Source organism: Schistocerca cancellata, chromosome 6 (assembly GCF_023864275.1).
Source record: "Schistocerca cancellata isolate TAMUIC-IGC-003103 chromosome 6, iqSchCanc2.1, whole genome shotgun sequence".
NCBI lineage: Eukaryota > Metazoa > Arthropoda > Insecta > Orthoptera > Acrididae > Schistocerca > Schistocerca cancellata.
In genome coordinates, this window is record NC_064631.1 from 339,295,759 (window position 1) to 339,307,891 (window position 12,133).

The 12,133-nt window shown below is 41.0% G+C and overlaps 1 protein-coding gene across 1 annotated transcript in view; it reads left to right on the forward strand.

The window, feature by feature from the left end:
* The window catches only part of LOC126088317 (V-set and transmembrane domain-containing protein 2B-like), a gene marked incomplete at its 3' end in the record, with an annotated part of 157,779 nt that overhangs the window by 46,175 nt on the left and 99,471 nt on the right, over positions 1–12,133 (forward strand). The gene's annotated exons all lie outside the window — the stretch shown is intronic.

Consider the following 12,133-nt stretch of genomic DNA (forward strand, 5'->3'; position numbering starts at 1 on the left):
AAAGTGTACGTACAAAGCTCAAGAACGCCCCAAACAACTATGTTCTGCAACGAGTATAACATGAGAGAAAAATATTAGTCAAAACAGGCAGGCAGTAAACATGTTTAGTATGCATTTTACTAAAATATAGCAAATAATTCAGGTTTACCTAAAAGGGAAATCATGGAAAGGAAAGAAAAGTAATTAAAGCTGCTTGATATGAAATCACTATGCGTTGGTCAATGTGGTCCGGACAAACAACCCCGAAATTACTTAGGACAGGCCAGATACGCTGCTAACCACACAACTTTTCTAAGCACCAGTGAGAATACACCCCAATGCACAAATATACAGTTTTAATCTGATGAATAAAGAAGTAATTTTTAGGTAAATGAAAAATACCTAACATAATCTGACAGCGTAGACAAAACAGTTGTGACAGTTCTGACTGTGTATCCCATCTACAACAAGTTTGTTCAGTCATTAAAAATAATCAGGTAACTGGCTAAGACAATCTCCCCCCCTCCCCCCTTCATACACTTGATTGTACAAACAGAGATTCAGCTTCAAATCACACCGCGAGGCGGGAATGGTAAATAATTAACCGTCGTGCGGGATGTAAAACACTAGTTATTTGGAAGGAAGACGTGAACAGCTTGCTGATGAATGTCACCTACCTCGGTTTGGAAGTATATCCCACCAAAATACATGCAACAAGATTTACCCCCGTAAGACGCACAAGCTTACGGGCTTCTAGTAAGTAAAGAAAGCGACTTGGCTGTTTAGTGCATAAAGTACAATCACAAACAAAAATTTGAACGTCTCAAATAATGACACATTAAAACTTAACCTTTTGTTTTACAAAACCCCAAAAATTTTAAACATACAATCAAATTACGCCTCTTTGCTAGTTTCTAAATTGAACGTATTATGTTTTTGTATAATAGACACGCTCCTTAAATCACCTGGACTGACACAGGAACAGGGAACAAGAACAACAGGAGGCTGAACCGAGTCCGATATAGAAGCAGCAGGACACAAACAAGAGCAGGAAGCGAGCCTGTCACAATTATCACGTTTACAGCGGGGAGCATGATCAACCATTCAGAATGCTGCTTAGTCTAGGCAACGAAGTAACGAACAAAAAGTGGCACACAGAGCGTTCAAAGGCGCTGTGCCGTGACAAACAGTGGAAAAACTTGGAGTTGTCGGGAGTTGTGTGGGTGACGACGAACCGCCGCTCTCCGCCAGACCTTGTCCGCCAAAGAATTATGTGTCCACTACCGTTTTCCGGCGCACTTCCCTCGTGTCCAGAAGATGCTCAGCCAGGTAAACTTGCAAGTCACACAGGCGGTGTAGCTAACAGCCAGCCCTTTGCCCCGCAAACCTGCATTGTCCGTGCTGCTTCACTGACTACCTCTACCGGAAAACGGTCTCAACGCCACTCACGGCAAACGTTCCACATCCCGTTCACGCCAAATATCATGTTCCAGAAGACGTAGCGCGAGCTGTCGATGGTGCAACGGTCCAGAAACAGCTCTGTCTCTAATCTTCAAATCACCAAAAAGTTGTACCGTTAAGATGCAGTTACTGATAATTCCGTTAGACAGGGCGCATAGTATGGACAGAACGGAAAATATGGGCAAAGTAGAAATTATCTTAGGCACCGAAACAGTTACTTTTGTACAAAGCAAGTTCCACAAACCATTATTATTCTCAGCTTGTTGCTGATTTTTAGTTGCGAGTAATTTTATTTACCTGATGTGTTCCACAAATTTTGTCAGATGACAAACATCTTCCATTCAAGAAATGACTGCAGTCACCTCCTCTAACACCCAAATATAAACGGGCTGGACGTGAATTTGCTGAAAAAAATTTGTCACGACTTCAGATTCGGGTAAAGTGGTCTTCAACGATGAGAAGAAGTTTAATTAAGATGAGCAGGATGGATTTCTATGTCATTGGCATGATCTGAGAATAGAGCAGCAGTTAGGAATGAGCAGAAAATTTGTAGGTGGAGATGTTTGGGCAGCCTTCTGCCTAAACATAAATCACGATTGCTTTTCTGAACACTAGAACGAACTCTAACATACACACTGAGATGCTAGTGACAGAAATAATTAGAATGCATGAGGACCTATGGGTCGAACGTCTTATGTTTCAACAAGATAATGCATGTTTCTGCTACAACCAAAAGGTGGTTTGAAGGTAAAGAAATCTATGTCTAGACGTACCTTTCACGTAACCGGTATTTTAACCCCATGGATAAATTTTTGGAAATACGTGGAAGGCCTGTTTATCGCAATCGAAGGTAATGTGAGGCCATATGTCAGATGAAAAGAACGGTACGAAAAGAATCGGCGACAACTGCATTCAAGAAAAAGAAACCCTAACAATGTCAATGCTAAAGAGAATTTTTGAAGAAATTAGGAAAAAAAGGATGTTGGACAAAGTGCAATCAGTGCAATAGAACAAATAGACATTGAGTGTGTCTGTATCAATTTCCTTCCACAAAATACAAACGCCTTAATTTGTTTCTCGTATTATGAAAGAAACTATATAATTCCATCATGTTTATGTGTTACATGTATCAGTATCAGCTACTTTCGTAATAAATTAGATTAATGTATGCTTTAGACATTGTAATATTTCTTTCGTAGAACCCTGTCTTTATACTGATTCCACCACTGTTGATGGCTAGTCATAATGTTGCATTTGTGACCTCGAAAGAATCCAGCTGAGTCCAAGACACCAGGTGATTGTTTTGTCCCTCTCTATTTCCTGCACCGTACTTATGGAAAGGGCTTCTAAACAGCAGCCTCCCTTCATTACTTCTAGCACTGCATTACAGCTCAACTCCACAGATTTGCTGTGTAGTACTCTGATTTTACCGCTATCATCTCACTGGCTTTCTTTAGTGGTCTTACTGTTTTACAGACACCCCGAAATTTTGCTGTATCGTTCTTTACACTTTGGTCATGATCAAAACAAATATCCAAAGCCAGGCAGTCAAAATAACCTACTAACTTGATTATTTTGTTTTCCGCCACTATTTCTTTCGCATCTTTTGATTTTCACGAAAGTCCAGAATGACTGTCCTTTCTACATGCACTTATAAATCGCAATTATGACCAAATTGATTCATACCACATTAATCTGTTCTCATCGTTAATGCCGACTGCAGTTATGACATGAATGAGTGCACTACCAAGAACAGTTTTCATAGACTGGCGATGTAATTTCTATTACGATGTACAACAGTGTCTAATTCATGGTTTTATCATATGAGGTTTATAATTTTATATTTCATCTAATATGATGATGTGAGTATTTCTGTGAATCTGATGACGCTTAGTCGACCGAAAATGGTTATGTAAATAAAGAATTTTTCAGGAGTTCATGATGGTGACATAATATTTTTCAAGAAATCACAGAGGTTCCACGAATAAACACTGCTACAGAGAACGTAAATGCAAAGAAACATCGAGCAACACAACAAGTACTTCAATGTATCGACGAAAGGCAGAAAATAACAGCGATATGGAAAAACGACGAAAAACAGCAAATTAAGTCACTTTGGAATGAAATAAAGGGTTTCTCCAGGTATCCACTGCTAATGACTGCAGGAAAATGTGAAGAAATCGAGAAAGGAATGGTCGTCAGAACGATGGCTTCACCATACATAAAAGTCAAAATAACCTTCACAGAAAACAAAGGAAGATATGTCAAGATTAAGAATGCAAGAGGAATTCCATTTCTGAAAGCAGAAGGCAGAGCTGATAAACTGAAAGAGTACACTGAAAACCTTTTACAAGTGGAGGAACTGTATGAGAACGTAGCAGAAGAAATGAGAGTTGATATGTAACACATAGAGGATCTACTATTGAGCTCTGGAGTACATGCGATCAAGTAAGACAGAAAACATAAATAATATTCCTTCGCTGTTTCTAAAATCATTGGGGAAAGTGGCAACGAAACAATCATATAGGCTGGTGTGTGGAATCTATGAAATAGCAAAATGGCCACCAGACTTTCGGGAAAACGTCAAAATCTCGAGGATAGCTAGGGGAGATGAGAACAAAAACTGTCGTACGATCAGCTTAACAGCTTATGCATCAAAGTCGCTAGCAAGAATAATATAGAGAAGACCGACAAAATAGAGAAGACTGGAGAAATGGAGAAACATTTATATGAGGATCAGTTTGGCTTTCGGAAATGTAAATGCACCAGAGAGGTAGTTCCGACTTTAGGCTTGGTAATGGTACCAACTTAAGAAATAACGTAAGATTTGTTGACTAGTAAAATGGCACAGCATGTTCGAAAGTCTCGGAAAGATTGATGTAAGCTACACGGAGAGATGGATAATGTACAATATGTACAGAAACAAAGGGGTACAACGAAAAAGGAAGGGCAAGAACGAAGTGCTCGAAGTGAGAATGATGAGAAACAATGATGCAGTCAGTCGATTCTCCTGTTCAATCTATACATGGAAAAAGCAATGATGTGAAAAGAAGAAAGGTTCAACAGAGGGATTAAGATTTCAGGATGAAGAGATACCATTCATAAGGTTCGCTAATCCTCACTGATCATGGATAAGACCTGTTGAATGCAATGAAAAGTCTGAGCACAGACTGCTTACTAGTGGTAATACAAATGAAAGTAATGAGGCGTAGAAAATGAGTTTAGTGACAAACTTAACATCAAACCTATGAAATATGAAGTAGGTGAAACGAAGGAATACTGCTACGTAGCAAGCGAAGTAACAAATGATGGGCGTAGCAAGGAAAACATAAGGAATAAACTACAAATGTATAAGAGGGCATTCCTGGGCAAAGGAAGTATACTAGCATCAATCATTGGCCTTCATTTGCAAACGACATTTCTGTGAATGTACATCTGAAGCACAGTGACGAATCTTGGACTGTTGGAAACTCGGGAAAGAAGAGAATCGAAGCAGTTGAGATATGGTGCTGCAGAAGGATAGACAACAGATAGGAAATGAAGAGGTTCTCCACAGAATGGGCGTGGACAGGAACATGAGGAAAGCATTTAAATCAAGGGACGGCATGACAGGACATGTATTAAGACATCAGGGAATATCTTCCACAGTAAAAGAATGAGATGTAGCGGGCGATACATGTAGCAGAATCTCAGTACACGCAATAATTAACTGTTGACGTCGTGTGAAGTGACACCCTGAGATGAAGAGATTAGCACAATAGAGGAATTCGTAACAGGTCGCATCAAACCAGTCAGAATACTAATGACTCAAAGGAAAAAAAAAAGAACAAGAGAGAGATAGAGTAGGAAAGTAACTTCCATAAATCCAGTTTCATCCGTGTCCGTTGATGGTACAAAACACGAGTTCGGCGCCTCTGAATTGGGACTATTACCTCTGACTAAACATTGTAGTTCTGGAGGTTCTGTATTACTCTAAAATTTTGGCTTGCGCCGGGAGCTTTCAGAACGAGCCCTATGAACAGCCTCCTCGTGGAAGCAGGCGTTCTTCCATTGCGGCTCAGGCGTCAACTGCTACTGGCGCGTTATACTGCCCTCATCCATAGCTCACCTCACAATCAAAACTACCGTCTTCTTTTCCCACAACGGTGGCCCAGAACGGGGATTCCAACTGGAGTCCGTGTCCGGTCGCTTATTGCTGAACTCGACACTTTTCCTCTACATCCTTTCCTGCGGATCCTCTGACGTACATCTCTATGATCCATGCCTCGGCCACGGATCTATCGCAAGTCCCAAAAGGCTTAGTTCCACCTACGGAAGCCCGCCGGCGCTTTTGCAAGTTCCAGGACTCATAAATAGCCTACACTGATGGCCCTATGGTCGATTGTTATGTTGGTTTTGCTTACGATCGCTCTGGCCATATTGAACAACGCTCCTTCCGGATGGCTGCAGTGTTTTCACTGCTGAGTTGGTAGCCATCTCTCGCGCTCTTAAGCATGTCCGTTTCTGCTCAGGTGAGTCCTTAATCAACCTACAAGCTCTCGACCAGTGCTTCACTCGCCATCCATTGGTAATCAGTATCAAGGGGTCACTTTGTGACCTTGGAAGCAGTAGACGACCAGTCATCATTTGGACTCCATGACATGTCGGGATCCCGGGCAATGAACTTTCTGACAGGCTGGCCAAACATGCTACCGGTAGACCAACTCTGGAGACCGGCCTGCCGGAGACTAATCTCCGATCGATCTTCCACTGTAAAATTTTCGCGATATGAGATGCTGAAAGGTGAACCGTCAGCACACCGTGTTACCAACGAGACAAAATGTGTGGCGGTCATCCATGAGAACCACTCGCAGGGACTCCATTGTCGTTTGCCGGCTACGCATAGGCCATACTTGGCTGACCCGTGGTCACATCCCCCATGGCGGAAACCCGCCTCGGTATTTCTGTGGTTCCCCCTTGACTGTCGTCCACATATTGTTGGACCGCCCAATTTTAACGGCTCAGCAGTGGACTTTTAACATTATATAAAAATATCTCATTACAGTGTATCAGTGTTGCCAGCAGTGTGAAGACACAAATTATTCACAGAAACTCGTTTAAATTACCACTCAAAGACTGATACAAGTATCAGCGAACCTGAAGTGTAATACACTAGTGTAGGTCACATAAAGGCGTAACGCTGACCAACAAGTTTTATAAATCATAATTTTAGTAGACAATCAGTAATCAGGAGCATGTATGGAAAAAAATACACACATAAAAAATGTTTTGCGTCACCCCAGTTCCCAGAACTCCTGAAGATAGACGTTGACTGTGGATATCGTATCACAGACATAGTCCCTTTGATTGTTCCGAGATGTCACTAAACCCGCCCAAAGATGTAAACAACCATGCATGAGCAGCGCCTATTAGACGGAGGAGGTTCAAAATATGGCTCTGAGCACTATGGGACTCAACGTCTTAGGTCATAAGTCCCCTAGAGCTTAGAACTACTTAAACCTAACTAACCTAAGGACATCACACACACCCATGCCCGAGGCAGGATTCGAACCTGCGACCATAGCAGTCCCGTGGTTCCGGACTGCAGCGCCAGAACCGCTAGACCACCGCGGCCGGCAGACGGAGGAGGTCCGACAGCCGATCAGTTCCAGTCATTCCAGGAAGGAGGGACACGGCTCGTGTTGTCTGTAGTTCAACAATGCCTAAACGGTCAATAACGCGGTTCCATCGCGTCCGCATAGTTACTTTGTGGCAGGAAGGGCTCTCTTTGTGTAAAGTCCTAGACCTCATACAATGGCCATAAGGATTGTGGATGTCACACAAGTTAGTCGTTGACTTAATGAATATCTAGAACCTTAGTTATCAGGGGGAGTCAGAAAATCAATCAGTTGAGTTGTAATGTCTCTGAGGATCTCTTTTCTCTCTTAAAATAACGGCGAGGTGTTGCTTGAAATTACAAAACATTCTCATTTTTTCCCATAGATTCATACCTACACCTCTATTAATTGTGTGGATTAAATTCATACTGTTTTTATATTACCTATTTTTTTCCCATGAGATTTCATGTACACCTAAGGCTAGAACGATTGAAATGTTCCTGAAATCTAGTCTTTAACTTCCTATGTGATAGCTGATGAGGAATTTATCACATTATTGACAAGTAATTCCGTGTGAATCTGACTGATCATAAGCTGACTACCGTTCTAAGTTATTTTTAAGTGTTGTTTACATCTCATTCTCTGTCTGAAATACCGACGTGGCGTTACTATTTCAGAGAACCTGATTAATTCTGTCAGAAGTTTTATTTACGTAATGGAAGCTTAAATATTTATTCTCTTTATAACTCTCTGAAAAACTGAAATTTGGTCAGAAATTTTAGCTACTTAGGGGAAGGTTATCCTGACAAAACTGATAAAAACTTCAAAATGGTTCTCCTATTTGTGTAATTCATATTCTCTTATTAATTGAACCAGTGTACATCGTCGTGCATATGAGCCATTCTTTCCTCTTAACGAATATTAGGTTACTGATGTTTGTAATTTCACTAACTTGTAGTGAGCTATAGGTTATATCTGTTAGAGTCTGTGTCTAGGTTGTATGATTAAACAACACAATATTGTCATTATTTTTCAACATAACAGGGTGGTCCATTGATAGTGACCGGGCCAAATATCTCACGAAATAAGCATCAAACGAAAAAACTAGAAAGAACGAACCTTTTTCAGCTTGAAGGTGGAAACCAGATGGATCTATGGTTGGCCCGCTAGATGGCGCTGCCATAGGTCAAACGGATATCAACTGCGTTTTTTTTAAAAATAGGAACCCCCATTTTTTGTTACAGATTCGTGTAGTACGTATAGAAATATGAGTGTTTTAGTTGGACCACTTTTTTCGCTTTGTGATAGATGGCGATGTAGTAGTCATCAACGTATAAGCACTTGGTATCACGTAACATTCCGCCAGTGCGGACGGTATTTGCATCGTGGTACATTACCAGTGTTAAAATGGACCGTTTACCAATTGTGGAAAAGGTCGATATCGTGTTGATGTATGGCTATTGTGATCAAAATGCCCAACGGGCATGTGCTATGTATGCTGATTCACATCTTACTTAGGCGTTTAAATGTGCAGTCCAGTCCACTAACGTCTGTAATCTATTCTGGATCTTTTAATTTTGGTTCCTGTTATCATTTCTGATTACAGTTTTAGCATTATGCAACGTATCGACTCAAAACAGAAAAATTCCACCAACTATTTGATACAGATTCTACATCCACTGCCTTGCAAACCAGATTTCTTAACGTTAATGTGAAGTGATCGTTATATAATCGTCGTCACATTAAAGATAAAACTCAAGCTCTCGGCAGATATAGTTCCTGTCCTCAACGATAGGCGTTATCACGTGACTGCGATTCTCTACCCCGTGGCCCTGGTATCGCTGCCAGGTGGTCCGCAATAACAATTGTTCGAGGCTGTTGCACAACAGAGAATAGATTCCTGTATTACTGCTGTATGCTAGAATGGCAGTTGTTTCTGTAGATTATATATACATCTGCATCTACAGATACAGGTGCGTCAACACATCTTACAGCATCTGATGGATGGTAGCTCTGGTTGTTGTTGTGGTCTTCAGTCCTGAGAATGGTTTGATACAGCTCTCCATGCTAATCTATCCTGTGCAAGCTTCTTCAACTCCCAGTGCGTACTGCAGGCTACATCCTTCTGAATCTGCTTAGTGTATTCATGTCTTGGTCTCCATCTACGATTTTTACCCTCCACGCTGCCCTCCTAAACTGGTGATCCCTTGATGTCTCAGAATATATCCTACAAACCGATCCCTTCTTCTAGTCAAGTTGTGCCACAAACTCCTCTTCTCCCCAATTCTGTTCAATACCACCTCATTAGTTATGTGATCTACCCATCTAATCTTCAGCATTCTTCTGTAGCACCACATTTCAAAATCTTCTGTTATCTTCTTGTCCAAACTATTTATCGTCCATGTTTCACTTCCGTACATGGCTACACTCCATACAAATACTTTCACAAACGACTTTCTGACACTTAAATCTACACTCGATGTTAACAAATTCCTCTTCTTCATAAACGCTTTCCTTGCCATTGCCAGTCTACATTTTATATCCTCTCTACTTCGACCATCATCAGTTATTCTGCTCCCCAAATAGCAAAACTCCTTTAGTACTTTAAGTGTCTCATTTCCCAATCTAATTTCCTCAGCATCACCCGACTCAATTCGATTACATTCCATGATCCTTGTTTTGCTTTTTTTGATATTCATATTATATCGTCCTTTCAAGACACTGTCCATTCCGTTCAACTGCTCTTCCAAGTCCTTTGCTGTCTCTGACAGAATTACAATGTCATCGGCGAACCTTAAAGTTTTTATTTCTTCTCCATGGATTTTAATACCTACTCCGAATTTTTCTTTTGTTACCTGTACTGCTTGTTCAATATACAGATTGGACAACATCGGGGAGAGGCTACAACCCTGTCTCTCTCCCTTCCCAACCACTGCTTCCCTTTCATGTCCCTCGACTCTTATAACTGCCATCTGGTTTCTGTACAAATTGTAAATATCATTTCGCTCCCTGTATTTTACCCCTGCCACCTTCAGATACCTCTGGTATCACCCTCATTTTCTCTCTTCTGTGTTCCCTTCGCGAATGATGCGTTTCGGGAACGACTGTCGATAAATTTCCGTAATAGCTCCAGATTCTCTCATATTTTTCGTCACGGTCATTTCGCCTGACGTAAAACGGAGGAAGAAACGTGTTGTCCAGCTCTTCTTAAAGCTGTAGGTTTGTCAACAGTAATCTTCCCAGTGATACAGAACACCTCCCTTTTGGCGTGTTTCGCAAGCCACTTCTTTCGTGGATAAATAACATTCCCTTCACGTTCTTCTAAAGACTCTCAGCCTGGTATCTGCTCTTCCTGCAATTTGTTTTATGTTGTCGCTCCCTTTAAGTCGGTCATGAGGGTTACTCCTGGGTAATGTACTGTTTCCATTGATTTTTCACCACTAATTTAATGAAACAGTACTCACGCGCAAAATGTTACTTTTATTTGTGTTCAGAATCAACTGCCATCGATCCTTTACAAGTTCTTCTGCATTTCCCTTCGGTCTTCTGGCGTTCCAACCTTGCTACACACAAGCCTCATAGAGCTTCTGACACTGTCCAATACGTCTGCACTGTAAAAAGTGATGACCCTGGACACTCCCTTAAGGTAATCCGGAAATAAATTTCATCTGTCAGTTTTGTCCCGTTAAGATAATCGTATTCAGTAGTGTCTCACAGAATGTGCTTAATGAACCTCAAATTACGTCCGATACTCGGTAAGCTTGTATTTCGTTCGCTAAATGACAGTGTGGGACTGTATCGAATGCCTTTCTGAGGTCAAGAAACACGGCATTGACCTGGGCGCCTTTACCTAAGGCTCTGCTGATTTCACGCAAGATATCTGTTTAGTAATCCATATTCGTTTGAACACAGAAGATTCTCGTTCTGCAGAAGCATCGTAATGCGTGATCACGGAACTAATTCCATATTTCTGTAACAGATTGTTCAGCGATATCGGCCTATAATCACTGATCATCACTACGACGACAGTTGTTGAAAACGGGAATGACCAGTGCTCTTTTCCGGTCGCTTGGTACCCTTCATTATTTCAGCGACCCACGATATGTCACAGAAAGAAGCTAATCGAATATTTTCCCAACATCTATGTAGAGCCTGACAGGTATCTCACCCAGTCAAAATGTCTTTCCAAAATTAGGAGGTTTTACTTAACTTCTATTCCACTACATTTTATCTCAATATCTGTAATTCAAGCGTTCGCGAGATGATTGAAAACAGTAACCGTGTAACGATCTGCTGCAGTGAAACAGTTTCGATATACAGAATTCAGTATTTCGGTCTTTCCTATGTCATCTTCCGTTTCGATGCCACTATGATCACCGAGTGACTGAATAAATTATTTCGACACGCTTATTAACTTTGCATGACACCAAAATTTCGTTGAATTTTTATTCAGATAGTTTGGCAAAATTTTCCTTTAAATTAATAGAAAGCTTCTCACAATGCTCTTCTTATGTTCATTTTGGTTTCGTTCAGATTTTTATTATGAACTTTACTTTGACTTCCCTTAAGGGGAGACTCTACCAAGAAACCTCAATTTTTTTCAAAAAAGGTACCGAGACGATTTTGGTGTATTCGAATTACAAATACGTCTATGAAATGTCATTTATGTTGACTGGGTGACGGGGCCATTGCACACTGACAACTGCCAAAGTGATCAAGTTAGCACCTGTCTTTCGGACAGTAGCATCTTAAGTACTACTGGCTAGACGCAATGATGGCAAGACACACAATGCAAATGAGAAACTGTGTCATTTGATGCAAGTGCCACAAACACAACAAAAGAAAATGGAAAAAAATCATTTAGGCCTTTGAAAGTTGTTTCTCAGATCAGTACGGCATGTTAGAAGACTGAAAAAACCAGAAATCCCAGGACGCCTTCATCGCCCTCCCAGAAGAAGATCTACTTATCTTGAGATCAACGTCGGACCAAGCAGTCTACAAGATGCTGCCTGGAAAAAATCAAGAAAATAGCTGCTCGGGTTTTGAAATTACAACAACGAGAAGCCTTATAGGATCAGGAGAGGAAAACGTATGGC